Below are 21,349 nucleotides of genomic sequence, written 5' to 3'. Positions count from 1 at the left end.
GACTGGCTGAATGGATATGAAACCAAGACCCGTATATATGCTGTCTACAAGAGACCCACTTCAGACCTAGGGTCACACACAGACTGAAAGTGAAGGGATGGAAAAAGATATTCCATGCAAATGGAAATCAAAAGAAAGCTGGAGTAGCAATTCTCATATCAGACAAAATAGACTTTAAAATAAAGACTATTACAAGAGACAAAGAAGGACACTACAAAATGCTCAAGAGATTGATCCAAGAAGAAGATATAACAACTGTAAATATTTATGCACCCAGCATAGGAGCACCTCAATACATAAGGCAAATACTAACACCCATAAAAGGGGAAATCAACAGTAACACAATTGTAGGAGGGGACTTTAACACCCCACTTTCACCAACGGACAGATCATCCAAAATGAAAATAAATAAGGAAACACAAGCTTTAAATGATACATTAAACAACATGGACTTAATTGATATTTATAGGACATTCCATCCAAAAACAACAGAATACACTTTCTTCTCAAGTGCTGATGGAATGTTCTCCAGGATAGATCATATCTTGGGTCACAATTGAAGCCTTGGTAAATTTCAGAAAATTGAAATCATATCACATATCTTTTTTGACCACAAATGCTATGAGACTAGATACTAATTACAGGGAAAAAATTTGTAAAAAATACAAACCCATGGAGGCTAAACAATACACTACTTAATAACCAGAGATCACTGAAGAAATCAAAGAGGACACAAAAAAATACCTGGAAACAAAAGACAACGACCCAAAACCTATGGGATGCAGCAAAAGCAGTTCAAAGAGGGAAGTTTACAGCAATACCTACCTCAAGAAACAAGAAACATCTCAAATAAACAACCTAACCTTACACCTCAAGCAATTAGGGAAAGAAGAACAAAAAACCCCCAAACTTAGCAGAAGGAAAGAAATCAAGATCAGATCAGAAATAAATGAAAAAGAAATGAAGGAAATGATAGCAAAGATCAATAAAGCTAAAAGCTGGTTCTTTAAGAAGATAAACAAAATTGATAAACCATTAGCCAGACTCATCAAGAAAAAAATGGAGAAGACTCAAATCAATAGAATTAGAAATGAAAAAGGAGAAGTTAACACTGCAGAAATACAAGGGATCATGAGAGATTACTACAAGCAATTCTATGCCAATAAAATGGACAACCTGGAAGAAATGGACAAATTCTTAGAAAAGCACAAGATGACTGAACCAGGAAGAAACAGCAAACATAAACAGACCAATCACAAGCACTGAAATTGAGACTGTTATTAAAAATCTTCCAATAAACAAAAGCCCAGGATCAGATGGCTTCACAGGCAAATTCTATCAAACATTTAGAGAAGAGCTAACACCTATCCTTCTCAAACTCTTCCAAAATATAGCAGAGGGAGGAACACTCCCAAACTCATTCTATGAGACCACCATCACCCTGATACCAAAACCAGACAAAGATGTCACAAGGAAAGAAAACTATAGGGGAATATCACTGATGAACAAAGATGCAAAAATCCTTAGCAAAATTCTAGTAAACAGAATCCAACACCACATTAAAAGGATCATACACTATGATCAAGTGGGGTGTATACCAGGAATGCAAGGACTCTTCCATATATGCAAATCAGTCAATGTAATACACCATATTAACAAATTGAAGGAAAAAAACCATATGATCATCTCAGCAGATGCAGAGAAAGCTTTCGACAAAATTCAACACCCATTTATGATAAAAACCCTCCACACAGTAGGCATAGAGGGAACTTAGCTCAACATAATAAAGGCCATATATGACAAACCCACAGCAAACATCATTCTCAATGGTGAAAAACTGAAACCATTTCCTCTAAGATCAGGAACAAGACAAGGTTGTCCACTCTCACAGCTATTATTCAACATAGTTTTGGAAGTTTTAGCCAGAGCAATCAGAGAAGAAAAATAAATAAAAGGAATCCAAATCAGAAAAGAAGTAAAACTGTCACTGTTTGCAGATGACATGATACTATACATAGAGAATCCTAAAGATGCTACCAGAAAACTACTAGAGCAAATCAATGAATTTGGTAAAGTAGCAGGATACAAAATTAATGCACAGAAATCTCTTGCATTCCTATACACTAATGAGGAAAAATCTGAAATAGAAATTAAGGAAACATTCCCATTTACCATTGCAACAAAAAGAATAAAATACCTAGGAATAAATAAAGAATAAAATATCTAAGGAAACAAAAGACCTGTATGCAGAAAACTATAAGACACTGATGAAAGAAATTAAAGATGATACAAACAGATGGAGAAATATACTATGTTCTTCAATTTGAAGAATCAACATTGTGAAAATGACTATACTACCCAAAGCTATCTACAGATTGAATGCAATCCCTATCAAATTACCAATGGCATTTTTCACAGAACTAGAACAAAAAATTTCACAATTTGTATGGACACATGAGACCCTGAATAGCCAAAGCAATCTTGAGAAAGAAAAACAGAGCAGGAGGAATTAGGCTTCTGGACTTCAGACTATACTACAAAGCTGCAGTAATGAAGACAGTATGGTACTGGCACAAGAACAGAAATACAGATCAATGGAACAGGATAGAAAGTCCAGTGATAAACCCACGCACATATGGTCACCTTATTTTTGATAAAGGAGGTAAGAATATACAGTGGAGAAAAGACAGCCGCTTCAATAAGTGGTGCTGGGAAAACTGGACAGCTACATGTAAAAGAATGAAATTAGAACACTCATTAACACCATACACAAAAATAAACTCACAATGGATTAAAGACCTAAATGTAAAGCCAGACACTATAAAACTCTCAGAGGAAAACATAGGCAGAACACACTATTACATAAATCACAGCAAGATCCTTTTTGACCTACCTCCTAGAGAAATGGAAATAAAAACAAAAATAAACAAATGGGACCTAATGAAACTTAAAAGCTTTTGCACAGCAAAGGAAACCATAAACAAGATGAAAAGACAACCCTCAGAATGGGAGAAAATATTTGCAAATGAAGCAACTGACAATCTCCAAAATTTACAAACAGCTCATGCAGCTCAATATCAAAAAAGCAAACAGTCCAATCCAAAAATGGGCAGAAGACTTAAATAGACATTTCTGCAAAGAAGATATAAAGATTGCCAACAAACACATGAAAGGATGCTCAACATCACTAATCATTAGAGAAATGCAGATGAAAACTACAATGAGGTATCACCTCACACAGGTCAGAATGGCCATCATCAAAAAGTCTACAAACAATAAATGCTGGAGAGGGTGTGGAGAAAAGGGAACCCTTGTGCACTGTTAGTGGGAATGTAAATTGATACGGCCACTATGGAGAACATTATTGAGGTTCCTCAAAATACTAAAAATAGAACTACCATACAATCCAGGAATCCCACTACTGGGCATATACCCTGAGAAAACCATTATTCAAAAAGAGTCATGTACCACAATGTTCATTGCAGCTCTATTTACAATAGCCAGGACATGGAAACAACCTAAGTATCCATTGACAGATGAGTGGATAAAGAAGATGTGGCACATATATGCTATGGAATATTACTCAGCCATAAAAGGAAACAAAATTGAGTTATTTGTAGTGAGGTGGATGGACCTAGAGACTGTCATACAGATTGAAGTAAGTCAGAAAGATAAAAATAAATACCATATGCTAACACATATATACGGAATCTAAAAAAAATAAAAATAATGGTTCTGAAGAACCTAGGGAGGGGCAGGACAGGAATAAAGATGCAGACGTAGAGAATGGACTTGAGGACACGGGGAGGGGGAAGGGTAAGCTGGGACGAAGTGAGAGAGTGGCATGGACATATATACACTACCAAACGTAAAATAGATAGCTAGTGGGAAGCAGCCACATAGCACAGGGAGATCAGCTCAGTGCTTTGTGACCACCTAGAGGGGTGGGATAGGGAGGGCGGGAGGGAGACGCAAGAGGTAGGAGATATGGGGATATAGGTATACGTATAGATGATTCACTTTGTTACACAGCAGAAACTAACACACCAGTGTAAAGCAATTACACTCTAGTAAAGATGTTAAAAAATGAATATATATATATATATATAACAACCTACATGTATCTGTCCTTGATTCAGATTTGGATCTGCAAAACTAGTCACCCATCCATCAACAAATGTATATTGATCATGTAGAGTAAACAAGTCACTGAAGGTATACTAAGCCATGAGCAAGTTCCTTACCTTAATAGTCTGTAATAGTGGTGATAAGACACGTACACAAATAACTGTAATATAACCTACAAGTATCATAGCAGAGATCTGAATAAGCATTCTGATAGTTTGGAAAAGGAAGACATTAGTTCCAGTACAATACAATAATCTACTGTTGGCACAGAAATCTTCGGCAGCCATTGCAATATTTGGCACATAGCCTGTAGAATCATAAGATGCCCAGTTCCGTACGACCGTCAGCCAGCATATGTGAAACACTTTGGTCACTGAAGTGATAACTGGTTTTCCTTTATCATCTCAATTTCCACATGCTTTAGGTCCTCTGCCAAAGCCACCTATTTTCTTTTTCCTGTCTAAGATTTTTAAAAATTTAATGTTTCTACAGAATGGTATGATTACATCTACAAATTTCACTGAATTACTGGTTTCATCAAAATAGCAGAATGTGCAGTTTGTTGATAAAATAAGCCTTTGCAGGTCACCCTTAGATATAGGGAAGAGGTACAGATCACGCTTTAAAGGAGCTGCTTGATGCGACCATGACAAACGCCTAGAAGAAGCAGAAAAGTAGACTGCGGTTATCAAATGACAAATCTTTCCCCGTGGGTCTGGGAAGAAAGGACACCTTTGACTTCTCACCGGCTGCTCCTGAAAATTCAAGACGAGACAGGTGCTCAGCAGAAAGTGAAAGCTTTATTCTCTTTCACAAAGTTATCTTTATTATAAAGTACCACGAATACCCAAGACAGAGTAATCTTAGCGATAGCTAGTACACGTTATAAGTGAGGGGGGAAAGCCTATATTGAAATTCTGTAAAAAGGGCTATTTGTTCCCTTAATTATAACTGTAGCCCCATATAAATCTCGTTTCCTTTCCAAACCTGGTGAATAATACGGTTATTAGATTTACATTTACTGAGCACTATCAATGTGTTTCCAACCACAAAAATTGCTTCGATTACCCTGTGCCAAGTGGAAAGACACAAAACAATTCTTTAGCAAAAAGCCAGAGGTTATATTTTTAAATTGCATGGGTGAAAAAAAAACACAAGCCTCCATGCCTCCTTATTATAGATAGCAGTGATTGACAGGCTGTATTAAAGTGAGGAGCCTTGAGAAAACTGTGTTATAAATTAAGAGCAACAAGTAAATAATTTGTGTCTAAATGTTTCATAAGTCATCCAAATCAATGCTAACCCATTTCTCCTTATTAGGATCTAGAGATATCCAACCAAAGTTTTAAAACTTAAAACGTGATAAGCAGTGCACAAGAAAATGAACATCATAATTTATTTGATGTCGTTTTAATGAATTCAATTTACTTCTTTCTTTTTGCCAGTGTTGAGTTCAGCTGTAGATGATAAGTCTTGGCTATTATTGTAAATATATCTTTTGCGCTCAAAATTACTTACAAAATACTAATCAGGCTTATTTCCTGCTCAGTTCTGTTAGCTTAGCCCTTGAAAGCATAGTTCCTAAGATTTAGAGACGGTTTTTGAATAGTCAAGCCCTTCCTATGGCACTGGGAAATTAAATTTGATTCCTCTCCTGCTATTGCAGAATGCTTATTCCATCAGCAGTAATTTAATTAGGGGCTATGTGTTCTGAAAATATAAGTATTTCTTTCATGAAAAAATTAATGTTGTGTATTTTTATGTTCCTATCACTGTCAAGAAGAAACTTATGACCAAAAGCAACTGATAGAAGAATGTCTTATACCTCAGATGAGGCCCCAGAGAGATTTCTGGGTAGTTGGGTACTCTAATTATCAGCCTACACCTTCTGGCCACATGATCAGGTAAGTGCAAAGTGTTTTCCAAGTCTAATCTGACTTCCATACATTGCAGGAATTAATATTGCTTTTAATCTCCCTGTCCGAAAGTGACCTTCTGCCTAGAAACAGTACCAAGAGGGAATCACTTACACCTAAGGGACAAGGCACTAGACATACTACCTGAGAGAAGCAAGGATGATCATTGTGCTATGCATACCTAAGAAAGCACAATTAGTGGTCTTAGAAAATAATCTACTTAAATTTGAAAAAAAATAAATGACTGCTGTATCCTAGATCCTTTCTTGATTTTGTTGATCGCCTCATGACACAGAAAACAGGCTGCATAAAATGGAGCTGACTGGTTGCTGTCTTCCACTTTGTAAGGGACTGGAAGTTGACTAAGCAAAGTGCCCTCAACTTGGAAACAGTTGTCAAAAATCTTATACTACTTTGTTGACTTCCCTAGTCAGGGTCACCTGTTCAGCAGAAGTTAAAATAACTGAAATGAAGGAATACAGAAGCAAAAAGGACTTTGTAGGATTGACTCATAAGATACCTGTTCAGCCGTTCTTGGTTTTGTTTTGGTATCAGTTACTTTTCAGAGGTCGTGTGAATTGTGTTTCACTGCTGACCATGAGCCACAACTCACAGCCAGAATGTCCGGGTGACCATCTTGGTAGCTAGATCTAACTATGTTCATTAATGGGCCAATTACATTATTAATTTTATATAGATAATCTTGCTATCTTTGAAATCAACTGGGGTGTTTTCTTAGTTCTACATACTGAGAAACCTAAATGGATTATTAAGCCTAAAAGTTGTGTCTGGCTTTATGATCCCATCTTTCATGAATTCAATGAGATTGTATCATTTTAGAAACTAAAGGTTCAGAAATCATATCATGAGGTCACCAACTTCTCATAGAGGCTCTTTCATGACAGTGAAAGGTATATTAGAAAGATCACTGAAATTTCCCCCCAATTATCTCTTTACTCCTAAGGTCAATGCAGCTATTGTCACAGATAAGAAGTATCAGTATCACTGAGGTGTTCAAATGCAGATACCATACAGCACATAAGATAGAATCAAATCTCAAATTTGAAGTCATGAATAATTCCAGTGGGTGTAATCTCTGTGTTCAGCGACTCTCCTTCAATTCACTAGTCTCTTATTAACTGAGAACAACTTGATTTGTAAGTGTTAAGAATATCTTTTGAGATACATACTTAAATCCCAAACCTACTCACCAACTGTTATGTTGATCATTGCTGACTGTATTTATTCAAGCCAAATTACATTTATTATTATGTTTCTTATTGACTTTAGGTTCTCATCTCATTGTCATGTTACAAAATAAAAATGTAATTATATTTAGTGAGTTAAATGAGTGTATTTAAAGGCAAATAAATTTCAGATTATATATGGTATCCCGTGTGCTCTTCCTGTTTCAAAATATGATTGCAAAATTTTAGAACGTTATTTATGGTGTCTGCTCTCTACACATGTAATCCAGTGTTGAAAGATATATATTTATTTACATTTGGACTCTTCCACTTTAGGAACATAAATTCTTAATATTTTTGAATTCAAGAGAGAAGAGAACCATATAACATGCCAATGTGCACAACATATAATAGGTAATTAGAATGTGAGCCAATAGTTCAAAAAATTTTAACATAGTAAGTCCAGTTAAAAACATGTATTTCACATACATCAAAAAATATAATTTATAATTAATCAAATAATTTCTGCTTTCTCAGGTTACATAATGGACTGAGTAGAACTGAAATCCTCAAAGTGAAATTTGAGGATCAAATTTCCAATATTCTAAATTTTATCAGTGAAATTGTATTGAGATAAAATTTTAAACAGAACAAAAAATCAAGGATGAGAAATGCCCAAAATTGCAATAGAGTTGTTCCTTAGGTATAGTTGGAGGACTGGTTCTAGGATACCCGCTGATACAAAAATCTGTGGATGCAAAGTCCCTCATACAAAATAGTGTAGTATTTGCATATAACCTCTGATATATTATACTTTAAACCAAATCTAGATTACCCACAATACCTAATACAATGTAAATGCTATGCAAATAGTTGCTAGTGGGCAGCAAATTCAAGTTTTGCTTTTTAGAACTTTCTGGAATTTTTTTCTGAATATTTTTAATCCACGATTGGTTGCTCCATAGACGTGTAACCCGATGATATGGAAGGCTGACTGCATATGAATATCAAACTAATCTACAAAAGTCATCACATGCCTGTACATCAATATTGAAAGAAGCTAGAAATCACACAGAAATCATGCAACGAATGAACGGTTGGTTTCCATTTTTATGGGTGGTCTGCTTCTCTGCGGTTCTGCTAGCCATCATTCAGAACAGTAGGGAAAGGATCAGAATCTATACAATGCTTCAATGGAGCCAAACTTTTCGAAGTCAGATACTTTGATACTTTCCAAATGGCTTTTATCCTGCAAGATTTAGGGTGTGGGAAACAGACAGAATTCCCACTGGGGATGGCGTCTCATCAGATTCTCCCTAGCAACAACCAAACTTAGGCAATCCTATCACAACACCACAGCTTTTCTAAGCTCTTTATAATTTTCCAGTATTGAAGCTAGAATTTTTTTCTTTTTTTTTTTTTTTGCCTTTTCCACAACAGGATCATTGCCATTCTAGCAGATTTCCAATTATTCTAACAACATTCTTTGAAGATCAAAACAAGACCACATTCTGAAAGCCAGAGAAACTGTTAGAAAGAAATGTGTTGATCTTGTAAACACTTTTGCCCATTTAAAACCCCCAAACTTGGGCCAAGCCATGATTTTCGTTTCAGTTAAAATCAATATTTTATTCATTCTGTGAGAATGCCCTGATGGTTATTTCAATAACATTCCAATTATAGTAACTGTGCAGAAGGCTTCTACATGTTTTCATAAATTAAAAAAAAGTAAACAATTTTTTGCCCATATTTTCTCATGACTGAAATTCAACTGAACTATGAATATATCTGTTGGCTGAATCACTGACAAAAATCTCATCTCTCTAATATACAAAAGTGGGTCATAATTTTTTCATGTCCCTAAAAGAAAACGATGGTGATTTACATTTGCTATTATTTTACTTAAAAGAAAGGCTTATAGTATTACAATACTACTACAATTCCAGTGCCAACGTAAGTGCTATTAGAGATATTAACTTGGACTATTGACGATTTGTTATATTTTATCAGTGAGCAAGCTTCGATGTCTAAGTTATGTCTCAGCTGGCTAGGCATACTTACATTAGAAATATTAGTACTGAAAAGCACATTTTCTTCATTATAAAGAGAGTAATGAAAATAGAGAACACGGAGACACAGTTGAGATCAATGTTTTTGTTCAAAGTCATACTGTTAAGAGAAATATTTTTTTTCCTTAATCACTTTTCTTAACCATTTTGACTCTTCTAAGTATTTTTATCCTTCTTCCAATTTTGCCCCAACTATGGTTTTGCCAAATATGTATTGAATGTCAAATGGTTGTAGCTCAGATCTATGGTTTTGTAAAGAACACAACTTGGTTCTCTATGAATAATTAAATACATGAATTCTTTACACGTTCACCCATTTATTCATTCAACAGATATTTATTAAGCACAGTGTAACTAATAAAAATAATACATGCTTTCATGATTGTACACACCATACACACAAAATATATATAAATAGTTATAAAGCATGGACTGAACTTGAATTGTTAAACATAAGATCTGTAACAAAATATGTTAAAGTTCTTTGTCAACCTGAGGCTTTTGCCTGTGCCTATGTACTTGGCACATGGCAGCTGCTCAGTAAATGTTTGTCTTGTAAGAAGAGGTGCAGCTAAATTACTCAGGTAGTGAAAAGCATCCTTCCCAGTTAGGATCATTAGAAAAAAAATTTGAAATGGAAATATCTCAAAGGAACCTTGACACATGGAAATAGTTCTAAGGTGAGCTATTTCCTCATGTTTTTCCCACAGAATTTTGTTTTTGATCTCTATCACAGTGGTTGTTTTACTGTATTTAACTTACTTCTTTTTATGCCCATCTCCTATTCCAGAAAATGTAGAATATGTGTTCTCAATTGTTGCTTGTGTGTCATTAAGTCTTTGTATCCTTAGCATATATGTATTTCTTCAAAATATACATGATATTTGTTCCAGTCATGTTTTAAGTAAATTATCCTGGATCTTTATCTTTAAACGCTCTTGTTCTTCAAAGAAAAGTATCGTAATGTTGATTTTATAGCTTTCCTAAAGATTTCACGTGCAAGTAAGTATATTCCTTGAAGATTTTTAGAGACTTTTTTATTCCGGAAAGAAAACTATAATCTTACATGACATTTAAAAATAATCGCCATAGTAACATGTTCTCAAAATTTTCACCCTGCAGGAAGTTACTGCAATTTCATTTACTAATGTAGTTGAATTTTGGAAGATAATTTATTTAAAATATCCATAAACATACACTTCTACATTTATGCACCTTCAGTGTTCAGCGCTAATTCAAGACAAACAGTACCTAACATAAGGTTATCTAAAGCTACCTATTAATGAAGACTTCATTATGCATGGTAGATGTTAAACTTTATATAAGAGCTTATGGATGTGTTGAGTTTGGGGGGAAAATTCTGGAATATTTTAATACCCACTACGCCTTATCATTCATCCATATATCCTGTGATATCAATTGGCCCATTGTTTGGGGCTTCAGAGAATTTAGAAGTAAGGAAAGGGAAGTGGGCTAATGACAGCCTACTTTGTATCAGGCTAAATGCTAGACGCCGGGCACTGAGAGACTGAAAAGTCCTTGAAGTGCTTATAGCCTAATGAGGATAACAGATAGATAAACAGACAATTACACTACAGCCCATTAACCATGTTGGCAGAGTGTAAATTGATAGAGTCATTCTGCAGGGCTATTTGGTGATGTAAAAGCTGTAAAAACTTGCCTACCCTTTGATCCAGCAAGTCTCCTTCTAGACATCTGGCCATTTATCTCTGGGTGCTTGGTTTCCTTGCTCTGTTTTTCCTACAGTTTCGCTACAATCATGCATTACTCTGCTATTATGCCAAAAGCTGTCATTTTTGGAAACTGACAAGTGCAGGTTCAACAGAGAGGACCAGAGAGACAGGAGATGAGGCTGCAGTAAGACTGGGAACCTGAGACAATTCTCTGGGGAATTTGGATTTTATTTAAGGAAGCAGAAGGGGAAAGAAAGTATGGGAGATTCAAAGCACTGGAAAGACAGTCCTCCATTAAGAGACAAGACGTAGATACAGGGGACATTTCACAAGAGTTTGCACACCCTGAGGTACATGACTAGAAATGAAGTGCCACTCCCTGCGGGGCCGTCCGAGCCCTCCTCACTCGTGGGGTTTATGGCATTTCACTCTAGGTGGTCAGAGAGAACTGGCTTGACATGCCAGTTGAGTTGAACTTTAAGCTGCATTTGACAGACAGAGCTTTTCAGCCTGTCTGAACCATCTTAAGTCTGCCTTAGAAATCTGACCTTAGGTTATCGTAACACCATTTAAATTTTGCTCATTAGCTTCCAATGTAATTTAGATGTTTGTTATCAACATGCCTTGTACAGCACGTGCTGAGAAGCAAGACAAAGACACTATTCTTTAAATTCTGCTAATCTTTTTTTTTTTTTTTTTTTTTTTTAACGTTACGCGGGCCTCTCACCGTTGTGGCCCCTCCCGTTGCGGAGCACAGGCTCCGGACGCGCAGGCCCAGCGGCCATGGCCCACGGGCCCAGCCGCTCCACGGCACGCGGGATCCTCCCGGACGGGGGCACAAACCCGCGTCCCCTGCATCGGCAGGCGGACTCCCAACCACTGCGCCACCAGGGAAGCCCTAAATTCTTCTAATCTTTAGCCCATAAAATCCTTTGTCCATCATTTACCGTGAACACCCATTTATTCCAAAGAAATAAGTACGTTCACTTGTACTTATGTGTTGTTGAAACCAACACAATGTAAAGCAATTATACTCCAATAAAGATATATATATATATATGTATACAAAAGAAATAAGTATGTTTACATTGCTTTCTAGGGTCTCAGCAATAACAATGCAGAGAAACAAAAACCCAAAGGGCAACAGAGACTATGAGAGCAGGCCGTGCTCACCAGCACACTGCACACCGGCTCCATTCACACCCCATTTGGACCTTCCCAGTAAGGAAAAGGAACGGGCATTACCACTGGGATTAAATTCAAGGGCTGTTCCAGGGCTCGCAACAGCAATGAATGATAAAGAGCACTGAATGATGGTGGGTTTGCTATGCTTAGAATTAACACATTTATAACTTGTCGTTAGATAACTTTGGACTTTTATACTGTTGACCTCTTCCTTATTGAAATTGCTTCCTGGGGGGTCGGAGAAGATGGCGGAAGAGTAAGACGCGGAGATCACCTTCCTCCCCACAGATACATCAGAAATACATCTATCTACACGTGGAACAACTCCTACAGAACACCTACTGAACGCTGGCAGAAGACCTCAGACCTCCCAAAAGGCAAGAAACTCCCCACGTACCTGGGTAGGGCAAAAAAAAAAAAGAATAAACAGAGACTAAAGGATAGGGACGGGACCTGCACCAGTGGGAGGGAGCTGTGAAGGAGGAAATGTTTCCACACACTAGGAAGCCCCTTCGCGGGCGGAGACTGCGGGTGGCGGACGGGGGAAGCTTCCGAGCCGCGGTGGAGAGCACAGCAACAGGGATGCGGAGGGCAAAGCGGAGATATTCCCGCAAAGAGGGTCGGTGCCGACCAGTACTCACCAGTCCGAGAGGCTTGTCTGCTCACCCGCCGGGGCGGGTGGGGCTTGGGAGCTGAGGCTCGGGCTTTGGAGGTCGGAGCACAGGGAGAGGACTGTGGTGGCTGCGTGAACACAGCCTGAAGGGGCTAGTGCGCGACAGCTAGCTGGGAGGGAGTCTGGGGAAAAGTCTGGACCTAAATAAGAGGCAACAGACTTTTTCTTGCCCCTTTATTTCCTGGTGCGCGAGGAGAGGGGATTAAGAGCGCCGCTTAAAGAAGCTCCAGAGACAGGCGCGAGCTGCGGCTAACAGCGCGAGCCCCAGAGACGGGCATGAGACGGTAAGGCTGCTGCTGCTGCTGCCACCAAGAAGCCTGTGTGCGAGCACAGGTCACTATCCACACCCCGCTTCGGGGAGCCTGTGCAGCCCGCCACTGCCAGGGTCCCGGGATCCAGGTACAACTTCCCCGGGACAACGCACGGGGCACCTCAGGCTGGTGCGACATCATGCCGGCCTCTGCCGCCGCAGGCCCGCCCCGCACTCCGTGCCCCTCCCTCCCCCGCCCAGCCTGAGTGAGCCAGAGCCCCCGAATCAGCGGCTCCTTTAACCCCGTCCTGTCTGAGCCGGAAACAAATGCCCTTAGGCGACCTACACACAGAGGCAGGGCCAAATCCAAAGCTGAACCCTGGGAGCTGTGAGAACAAAGAAGAGAAAGGGAAATCTCTCCCAGCAGCCTCAGGGGCAGAGGATTAAATCTCCACAATCAACTTGATGTACCTGCATCTGTGGAATACCTGAATAGACAACGAATCATCCCAAATTGAGGAGGTGGACTTTGGGAGCAAGATATATTACTTTTTCCCCTTTTCCTCTTTTTGTGAGTGTGTATGTGTATGCTTCTGTGTGAGATTTTGTCTGTATAGCTTTGCTTTAACCACTGGTCCTAGGGTTCTGTCCGTCCGTTTTTTTTTTTTTTTATACTTAAAAAAGTTTTTTTCTTAATAATTATTTTTTACTTTAATAACTTTATTTTATCCTCTTTCTTTCTTCCTTTCTTTCTACTTTTTCTCCCTTTAATTCTGAGCTGTGTGGATGAACGTCTCTTGGTGCTGCAGCCAGGAGTCAGTGCTGTGCCTCTGAGGTGGGAGAAGCAACCTCAGGACACTGGTCCACAAGAGACCTCCCAGCTCCACATAGTATCAAACGGCAAAAATCTCCCAGAGATCTCCATCTCAATACCAAGACCCATCTTAACTCAATGACCAGCAAGCTACAGTGCTGGACACCCTATGCCAAACAACTAGCAAGACAGGAACACAAACCCACCCGTTAGCAGAGAGGCTGCTTAAAATCATAATAAGGCTACAGACACCCCAAAACACACCACCAGACGTGGACCTGCCCACCAGAAAGTCAAGATCCAGCCTCATACACCAGAACACAGGCACGAGTCTCCTCCAACAGGAAGCCAACACAACCCACTGAACCAACCTTAGCAACTGGGGACAGGCACCAAAAACAACGGGAACTATGAACCTGCAGCCTGCAAAAAGGAGACACCAAACACAGTAAGATAAGCAAAATGAAAAGACAGAAAAACACACAGCAGATGAAGGAGCAAGGTAAACACCCACCAGACCTAACCGATGAAGAGGAAATAGGCAATCTACCTGAAAAAGAATTCAGAATTATGATAGTAAAGATGATCCAAAATCTTGGAAATAGAATAGAGAAAATACAAGAAACATTTAAAAGGACCTAGAAGAACTAAGAGGAAACAAGAAACAATGAACAACACAATAAATAAAAATAAAAATACTCTAGAAGGGATCAATAGCAGAATAACTGAAGCAGAAGAACGGAAGAGTGACCTGTAAGATAAAATAGTGGAAATAACTACTGTAGAGCAGAATAAAGAAAAAGGAATGAAAAGAACTGAGGACAATCTCAGATACCTCTGGGACAACATTAAACACACAAATATTCGAATTATGTTCTGGGGTCCCGGAAGAAGAAGAGAAAAAGAAAGGGACTGAGAAGATATTTGAAGAGATTATAGTTGAAAACTTCCCTAATATGGGAAAGGAAATAGTCAAGCAAGTCCAGGAAGCACAGAGAGTCCCATACAGGATAAATCCAAGGAGAAACATGCCAAGACACATATTAATCAAACTATCAAAAATTAAATGCAAAGAAAAAATATTAAAAGCAGCAAGGGAAAAACAACAAATAACATACAAAGGAATCCCCATAAGGTTAACAGCTGATCTTTCAGCAGAAACTCTGCAAGCCAGAAGGGAGTGGCAGGACATATTTAAAGTGATGAAGGAGAAAAACCTACAACCAAGATTACTCTACCCAGCAAGGATCTCAACCAGATTTGATGGAGAAATTAAACCCTTTACAGACAAGCAAAAGCTGAGAGAGTTCAGCACCACCAAACCAACTTTACAACAGATGCTAAAGGAACTTTTCTCGGCAAGAAACACAAGAGAAGGCAAAGACCTACAATAACAAACCCAAAACAATTAAGAAAATGGGAATAGGAACATACATACTGATAATTACCTTAATGTAAATGGGTTAAAGGCTCCCACCAAAAGACACAGACTGGCTGAATGGATACAAAAACAAGACCCATAAATACGCTGTCTACAAGAGACCCACTTCAGACCTAGGGACACACACAGACTGAAAGTGATGGGATGGAAAAAGATATTCCATGAAAATCAAAAGAAAGCTGGAGTAGCAATTCTCATATCAGACAAAATAGACTTTAAAATAAAGACTATTACAAGAGACAAAGAAGGACACTACATAATGCTCAAGGAATCGATCCAAGAAGAAGATATAACAATTGTAAATATTTATGCACCCAGCATAGGAGCACCTCAATACATAAGGCAAATGCTAACACCCATAAAAGGGGAAATCGACAGTAACACAATCATACTAGAGGACTTTAACACCCCACTTTCACCAATGGACAGATCATCCAAAATGAAAATAAATAAGGAAACACAAGCTTTAAATGATACATTAAACAACATGGACGTAATTGATATTTATAGGACATTCCATCCAAAAACAACAGAATACACATTCTTCTCAAGTGTTCATGGAACATTCTCCAGGATAGATCATACCTTGGGTCACAATTGAAGCCTTGGTAAATTTAAGAAAATTGAATTCGTATGACCACAACGCTTTTCTGACCACAACACTATGAGACTAGATATCAATTACAGGAAAAGATCTGTAAAATATACAAACACATGGAGGCTAAACAATACACTACTTAATAACGAAGTGATCACTGAAGAAATCAAAGAGGAAATCAAAGGGGTTCCCTGGTGGCGCCGTGGTTGAGAGTGTGCCTGCTGATGCAGGGGACACGGATTCGTGCCCCGGTCCGGGAAGATCCCACATGCCACGGAGCAGCTGGGCCCGTGAGCCATGGCCACTGAGCCTGCGCATCCGGAGCCTGTGCTCCGCAACGGGAGAGGCCACAACCGTGAGAGGCCCGCGTACCGCAAAAAAAAAATTAAAAAAAAAAGAGGAAATCAAAAAATACCTAGAAACAAATGACAATGGAGACACGACAATCCAAAACTTATGGGATGCAGCAAAAGCAATTCTAAGAGGGAAGTTTCTAGCAATACAATCCTACCTCAAGAAACAACAAACATCTCAAATAAACAACCTAACCTTACACCTCAAGCAATTAGAGACAGAAGAACAAAAAAACCCTAAAGTTAGCAGAAGGAAAGAAATCTTAAAGATCAGATCAGAAATGGATGAAAAAGAAATGAAGGAAACGATAACAAAGATCAATAAAACTAAAAGCTGTTTCTTTGAGAAGATAAATAAAATTGATAAACCATTAGCCAGACTCATCAAGAAAAAAAGGGAGAAGACTCAAATCAATAGAATTATTAATGAAAAAGGAGAAGTAACAACTGACACTGCAGAAATACAAAGGATCATGAGAGATTACTACAAGCAACTCAATGCCAATAATATGGACAACCTGGAAGAAATGGACACCTTCTTGGAAATCCACAACCTGCCAAGACTGAACCAGGAAGAAATAGCAAATATAAACAGACCAATCACAAGCACTGAAATTGAGACGGTGATTAAAAATCTTCCAACAAACAAACCCCCAGGACCCGATGGCTTCACAGGCGAATTCTATCAAACATTCAGAGAAGAGCTAACACCTATCCTTCTCAAACTCTTCCAAAATATAGCAGAGGGAGGAACACTCCCAAACTCATTCTATGAGGCCACCATCACCCTGACACCAAAACCAGACAAAGATGTCACAAAGAAAGAAAACTACAGGCCAATATCACTGATGAACATACATGTAAAAATCCTCAACAAAATACTAGCAAACAGAATCCAACAACACATTAAAAGGATCATACACCATGATCAAGTGGGGTTTATTCCAGGAATGCAAGGATTCCTCAGTATATGCAAATCAATCAATGTGATACACCATATTAACAAACTGAAGGAAAAAAACCATATGATCATCTCAATAGGTGCAGAGAAAGCTTTTGACCAAATTCAACACCTATTTCTAATAAAAACCCTCCACACAGTAGGCAAAGAGGGTACTTAGCTCAAAATAATAAAGGCCATATATGACAAACCCACAGCCAGCATCATCCTCAATGGTGAAAAACTGAAACCATTTCCTCTAAGATCAGGAACAAGACAAGGTTGTCCACTCTCATCACTATTATTCAACATAGTTTTGGAAGCTTTAGCCACAGCAATCAGAGAAGAAAAATAAATAAAAGGAATCCAAATCAGAAAAGAAGAAGTAAAGCTGTCACTGTTTGCAGATGACATGATACTGTACATAGAGTATCCTAAAGATGCTACCAGAAAACTACTAGAGCTAATCAATGAATTTGGTAAAGTAGCAGGATACAAAATTAATGCACAGAAATCTCTTGCATTCCTATACACAAATGATGAAAAATCTGAAAGTGAAATTAAGAAAACACTCCCATTTACCACTGCAATAAAAAGAATAAAATAGGAATAAACCTACCTAAGGAGACAGAAGACCTGTATGCAGAAAACTATAAGACAAGGATGAAAGAAAATAAAGATGATACAAATAGATGGAGAGAGATACCATGTTCTTGGACTGGAAGAATCAACATTCTGAAAATGACTCTACTACCCAAAGCAATCTACAGATTCAATGCAATCCCTGTCAAACTACCACTGGCATTTTTCACAAAACTAGAACAAAAAAATTCACAATTTGTATGGAAACACAAAAGACCCCAAATAGCCAAAGCAATCTTGAGAATGAAAATGGAGCTGGAGGAATCAGGCTCCCTGACTTCAGACTATACTATAGCTCCCTGACAGACTATACTTCAGACTATACTAATCGAGACAGTATGGTACTGGCACAAAAACAGAAATATACATCAATGGAACAGGATAGAAACCCCAAAGATAAACCCATGCACATATGGTCACCTTATCTTTGATAAAGGAGGCAAGAATATACAGCGGAGAAAAGACAGCCTCTTCAATAAGTGGTGCTGGTAAAACTGGACAGCTACATGTAAAAGTATGAGATTAGAACGCTCGTTAACACCATACACAAAAGTAAACTCAAATTGGATTGAGGACCTAAATGTAAGGCCAGACACTATAAAACTCTTAGAGGAAAACATAGGCAGAACACTCTATGACATTAATCATAGCAAGATCCTTTTTGACCCACCTCCTAGAGAAATGGCAATAAAAACAAAAATGAATAAATGGGACCTAATGAAACTTAAAAGCTTTTGCACAGCAAAGGAAACCATAAACAAGATGAAAAGACAACCCTCAGAATGGGAGAAAATATTTGCAAATGAAGCAACTGACAAAGGATTAATCTCTAAGATTTAGAAGCAGCTCATGCAGCTCAATAACAAAAAAACAAACAACCCAATCCAAAAATGGGCAGAAGACATAAGTAGACATTTCTGCAAATAAGATATACAGATTGCCAGCAAACACATGAAAGAATGCTCAACATCATTAATCATTAGAGATATGCAAATCAAAACTACAATGAGATATGATCTCACACAGGTCAGAATGGCCATCATCACAAAATCTAGAAACAGTAAATGCTGGAGAGGGTGTGGAGAAAGGGGAACCCTTGTGCACTGCTGGTGGGAATGTAAATTGATACAGCCACTATGGAGAACAGTATGGAGGTTCCTTAAAAAACTACAAATAGAACTACCATATGACCCAGCAATCCCACTACTGGGCACATACCCTGAGAAAACCATAATTCAAAAAGAGTCATGTACCAAAATGTTCATTGCAGCTCTATTTACAATAGCCAGGACATGGAAGCATCCTATGTGTCCATCATCAGATGAATGGATAAAGAAGATGTGGCACATATATACAATGGAATATTACTCAGCCATAAAAGAAACGAAATTGAGATATTTGTAGTGAGGTGGATGGACCTAAAGTCTGTCATACAGAGTGAAGTAAGTCAGAAAGAGAAAAATAAATACAGTATGCTAACACATATATATGGAATCTAAGGGGGAAAAAAATGTTGTGAAGAACCTAGGTGTAAGACGGGAATAAAGATACAGACCTACTAGAGAATGGATTTGAGGATACGGGGAGGGGAAGGGTAAGCTGTGAGAAAGTGAGAGAGTGGCATGGACATATATACACTACCAAATGTAAAATAGATAGCTAGTGGGAAGCAGCCGCATAGCACAGGGAGATCAGCTAGGAGGTTTGTGACCACCTAGAGGGGTGGGATAGGGAGGGTGGGAGGGAGGGAGACGCAAGAGGGAAGAGATATGGGAATATATGTATATGTATAACTGATTCACTTTGTTATAAAGCGGAATCTAACACACCATTGTAAAATAATTATACTCCAATAAGGATGTTAAAAAAAAAATTCCTTCCTCCGCTGCTTGAAAGATACATGTATTTCTGGTCTTTCTTGCTTCTTTTTGACTACTCTTCTGGTTCTGACTTTTAAGAAACTCTTATTTCTTCTCCACCCTGGACCCGCTTTCATGTTTCTTCTCTCTCTTCTTTGACCACTGCTCCTGCTTTTCCTAACTCTTCCTCTTCTAAATGCATTTTCTCCCCGGATGGCATCCCTGCCCCTCTTCTCTTCTAACTCTCCTCTCATTCTCCCTGTAAACTCATTTATCCCACAGCTCCCACAATCACCACCTGTGTTTTAGATGAATATCAAATTACTCTTTCCAGCATCAACACTCTCCCAAAGATAAACTCTCACATTTCCATAACTCTCACATTTCCATCTGCCTCCTAGATAACTTGAAAACTTACTGCTGCTCAAACCAAATTTCCCATGTTCTATCTGACATCAGCTCCGCCTTCTGACTCTTCTGTTTATTAATGCACCACATATCAGTATCACCACCTCCATGCCATTCTGTCTTTACGAGTGCAATCAACTACCAGGATTCTAACACAGAAGACAAAGTAACAGAAGGGGTATTGTCTCCACCCACTCTCACAAACTGGACATTTACAACTCTTCTATGAAACAGAATGATAACTCTCAGTGATTAAATAAAATAGATCTTTATCTTTGTGCTACTTATTGCTACTAACCGTTAAAGACAAATTTAATTAAGGACACATTTGTTGGGAATAGGAACTAAAAAACTGGATTCCTTAACACAGATTTCAGGGATTTACATCTATCATATACTAATTTGTGAAGTTAAAAAATAATATAATATCTTGGGTAAACTTCATTAGAAATAGTAATTTGAAAGCTGGATACATCTGAAAATTATGTAAGATTATTCCTCGTGTGTATGTGAATTAGATTTTCTTATTTGAAAAGTTTATTACAAAATGTCTAAGTTTTTGAAAAAAGGTAATTAAAAAAATATTTTTACAATGGATTTATAAAGGGAGCCCCAAAAATAACTGGATCAGAATTTGTATTCTAGGTTATGTGCCTCTTTCTTTGTGTTTCAGCTTCTGAAAGTTCACTCATTATAGAGTTCACCACTTCATATATAATGGTTAGGTGTAAAGTAGGCACTAGCCATACCATGTGTACCAGTATAATAAATTGTTTTTCTTGTTTGTTATTAAATCTATCAATTAGTACTTTTACCTTATATTTAAGGCTAATAATATATTCCATCCATAGCTGTTTGACTTAAGTTTATGTGATATTTTCCAATGCCTATAGAAGCAAAATTATGCAGTGTTAGTTATATTTCCTATAGAAAGACATACACATTCTTGCATTTTGTCATGTTGAGGATAGGATGATGTCACCTTCACCATAAGTACAAGGTTTATAGCAATGTCCAAATCTACCAACAACTTAGCCTTGGAAATGAGCTCTAATGGACAGGAACAAATCTTTAGAGTTCAGACATGTGTGACCTGAGTGCTTGGGGGCTCATGTACTTGGGAAACACACCCAGAGAATATGAACCTCTAACAAGATGGGGCAATAGGAAATGAGTTCTTTACCTTTGCATT

The 21,349-nt window shown here is 38.1% G+C and overlaps 1 protein-coding gene across 1 annotated transcript in view; it reads right to left on the bottom strand.

The window, feature by feature from the left end:
* Positions 1 to 21,349, bottom strand: part of GPC6 (glypican 6) — a 1,093,791-nt gene that overhangs the window by 485,268 nt on the left and 587,174 nt on the right. The window lies entirely within an intron of this gene.

This window comes from Phocoena sinus, chromosome 18 (assembly GCF_008692025.1).
Source record: "Phocoena sinus isolate mPhoSin1 chromosome 18, mPhoSin1.pri, whole genome shotgun sequence".
NCBI classification, from domain to species: domain Eukaryota; kingdom Metazoa; phylum Chordata; class Mammalia; order Artiodactyla; family Phocoenidae; genus Phocoena; species Phocoena sinus.
Note: the sequence above shows the minus strand (reverse complement) of the source record. Positions and strands in the feature narration are given on the sequence as shown.